General features: G+C 43.2%; 1 pseudogene; it reads left to right on the plus strand.

Annotated features, from left to right (window-relative positions):
- The first annotated feature begins 1768 nt into the window (after positions 1 to 1768).
- On the plus strand, positions 1769 to 3381 carry LOC150001938 (elongation factor 1-alpha 1 pseudogene; annotated as a pseudogene).
- The last annotated feature ends 237 nt before the right edge of the window (positions 3382 to 3618 follow it).

Here is a 3618-nt window from a genome sequence, read left to right on the forward strand (position 1 = left end):
AAGAGGTCACCTCTGGGTACTCCTGGACAAGTCAGGAGCACCTGGAGCTATAAAGCATGTTCCAGTGGGGTTCAAACATAATTGCTGCTCTCAGAGGAAAAGTTGTTTGTGCAGGCAATTTACAAAGCAAATCTCAACCCAACAATAAAATGGAGAGGTCTGGCATGTAGAGAACACTATGTGTCAGATTTTGATCCCCAAAGTGGCATTCTAGAGGTCGAAGAATGCATGCTTTTGTAATTCCAGTTACTCAGTAACTAACACTTTTCTTGGTTAGTTTTCTATTTAGTACTAAGTGTGTAGCTCCCATATCTATGAGGAAGTCAATTAGCTTATTCCCCACTGACAATTGTACCCAGGGTTCCTGTGTGTAAATAGTAATTTGTTGGGAGGTGTCTAGGGGAGCCCTTGGGCTTCCTCATTCATCATCAGATTCATCATTTCTTTCTAACATTTCTCAGTGAGGGTTTTTATCTTTTTGATATTTCTTTTTGAGTTCCAGGCAGTCCTTTCTGCAATGGCCTTTCTCTTTGCAATAGCTGCATTGATTGGTGCCTCGGGGGTCTTTCTCTTTTTCTATTCAGGACCTGTCTCTCTTTCCAATTTCCCTGCACTTTTCAAAGAAAATAGTGAACTACTTTAATTTGTTTCCCAGGCATAGTACACATTAAAGACTGTGTCCACTATCTGGGAGGGATTCATTCCCAACACTCCACCTAATCTTTGAAGCTTCCTTCTGATACCTGGAGTACTTTGCCCAATAAAAGTTGTACTTACCATCCAGACATTTTCTGGTATCTGTGGGTCAGCATCAATATGTTTTTGGTAGACCTGATAGATTCTTTCTAAAAATTCAGAAGGATATTCATTTGGTTTCTGTTGAATGGCCTATATCATATTCAGGTTTTTTTATTTAGGCACCCCTTTCTTAAGCCCTTTTAATATGAACATTTTGTAATGTTCTAGAAAGGCTAGGTCCCCACTATTCAGGTCCCAGTTGGGCTCTGCCAAGGAAATTGTCCCAGCTTGTTTTTTCATTTTTTTGGGGGGGGGATCCCATTGAGATTCTCTTGATGAAGGAGATGAGCCCCTTCACTAGCCTTATCTATAACTAGCTGCCTTTCATCTGCTGTTAGCAGGATGCTAAGGAGAGCCTGTGCATCTGCCCAGTTTGGATGGTGAGTGGCAAAAATGGAGGTGATAAGACTTGCCATTTTCTGAGGATCTTTTGTATATAAGGGGTTGGTATTCTTCCAATTCAGTAAATCTGAAATGGAATATGGAGTGTGGGCACAAAAGTAGCCAGCAGGCTGGCTTTCCTGGTTTATTCTACCAATAGACTATTGTCTCAAAGGGAATTGTCCTGCTCTGGATAAGGATGCTCCCTGGCCAAATTGGATGCCCTGCCAGGTCTTCAAGGGAGAGATAATTCCTTCATCATACAGGGTTGGGGCTGTTGCCCTCCTGGACCCTATTTCAGGGGTATCTAACCATAGGGGTGGTGATGGAGGAAATCTTCTTGCTGCTAACCCTGTGTCCCCAATTCAGGGTATTAAGGAGACATGTCCTCATTTTCCTTTTCTTCCTGTGTTTTACTCTCAGCGAGGGGTTTTGAAGGCACCTCTCTGTTCTGCATCATTAATCTGTTCCCTTTCTTTGCCGAATCCTTATTGTGTAAGGATATAAATGCCTGGACATAAGAAATTTTGTTCACTTTTTCACAATGGGTTTGCCGCCAGAACACAGGTGTCATGAAAACCACCACTACTAAATCAAAGCCAAAATGGGAAAGGAAAAGACTCACATCAACATCGTGGTCTTTGGACACGTAGATTCCAGCAAGTCTACCACTACTGGCCATCTGATCTACAAATGTGGTGGGATCGACAAAAGAACCATTGAAAAATTTGAGAAGGAGGCCGCTGAGATGGGCAAGGGCTCCTTCAAGTATGCCTGGGTCTTGGATAAACTTAAAGCTGAACGTGAGCGTGGTATCACCATTGATATCTCCCTGTGGAAATTTGAGACCAGCAAGTATTATGTGACCATCATCGATGCCCCAGGACACAGAGACTTTATCAAAAACATGATTACAGGCACATCTCGGGCTGACTGTGCTGTCCTGATTGTTGCTGCTGGTGTTGGTGAATTTGAAGCAGGTATCTCCAAGAATGGGCAGACCCGTGAGCATGCCCTTCTGGCTTACACACTGGGTGTGAAACAGCTAATTGTTGGTGTTAACAAAATGAATTCCACTGAGCCACCCTACAGCCAGAAGAGATACGAGGAAATTGTTAAAGAAGTCAGCACCTACATTAAGAAAATTGGCTACAACCCTGACACAGTAGCATTCATGCCAATTTCTGGTTGGAATGGCGACAACATGCTGGAGCGAAGTGCTAACATGCCTTGGTTCAAGGAATGGAAAGTCACCCGTAAAGATGGCAATGCCAGTGGAACCACACTGCTTGAAGCTCTGGATTGCATCCTGCCACCGACTCGTCCAACTGACAAGCCTCTGCATCTGCCCCTCCAGGATGTCTATAAAATTGGTGGTATTGGTACTGTCCCTGTGGGTCGAGTGGAGACTGGTGTTCTCAAACCCGGCATGGTGGTCACCTTTGCTGCAGTCAATGTTACAACTGAAGTAAAGCCTGTTGAAATGCACCATGAAGCTTTGAGTGAAGCTCTTCCTGGGGACAATGTGGGCTTCAATGTCAAGAACGTGTCTGTCAAAGATGTTCGTCGTGGCAATGTGGCTGGTGACAGCAAAAATGACCCACCAATGGAAGCAGCTGGCTTCACAGCTCAGGTGATTATCCTGAACCATCGAGGGCAAATCAGTGCTGGATATGCTCCTGTTCTGGATTGTCATACAGCTCATATTGCTTGCAAATATGCTGAGCTGAAGGAGAAGATTGATCGTCGTTCTGGGAAAAAGCTGGAAGATGGCCCAAAGTTTTTGAAATCTGGTGATGCTGCCATCGTTGATATGGTTCCTGGCAAGCCCATGTGTGTTGAGAGCTTCTCTGACTATCCTCCTCTGGGCCGCTTTGCTGTTCGTGACATGAGACAGACAGTTGCTGTGGGTGTCATCAAAGCAGTGGACAAGAAGGCAGCTGGAGCTGGCAAAGTTACTAAGTCTGCCCAGAAAGCTCAGAAAGCTAAATGAATATTATCCCCAACACCTGCCACCCCAGTCTTAATCAGTGGTGGAAGAACGGTCTCAGAACTGTTTGTCTCAATTGGCCATTTAAGTTTAATAATAAAGGACTGGTTAATGATTACAATGCATCATAAAACCTTCAGAAGGAAAGGAGAATTTTGTGGACCATTTGGTTTTTTTTGTGTGTGTGGCAGTTAAGTTATTAGTTTTTAAAATCAGTACTTTTTAATGGAAACAACTTGACCAAAATCTGTCACAGAATTTTTGAGACACATTAAAACAAAGTTTAATGAGAGAAAAAAAAAAAAAAGAAATTGTGTTCAATTTCCCTGGTTGTTGTCAAAATAATTCCAACTATATGATGGTATAGTAATTTAGAGAACCATTTAGGGGGCCAAGCAGTGTTACAATAGAAAACCAACTCTTCTTGGTCATTGGATCATAGCTGTAGG

Source organism: Furipterus horrens, unplaced genomic scaffold (genome assembly GCF_987537825.1).
Source record: "Furipterus horrens unplaced genomic scaffold, mFurHor1.1.pri manual_scaffold_9, whole genome shotgun sequence".
Classification (NCBI taxonomy): domain Eukaryota; kingdom Metazoa; phylum Chordata; class Mammalia; order Chiroptera; family Furipteridae; genus Furipterus; species Furipterus horrens.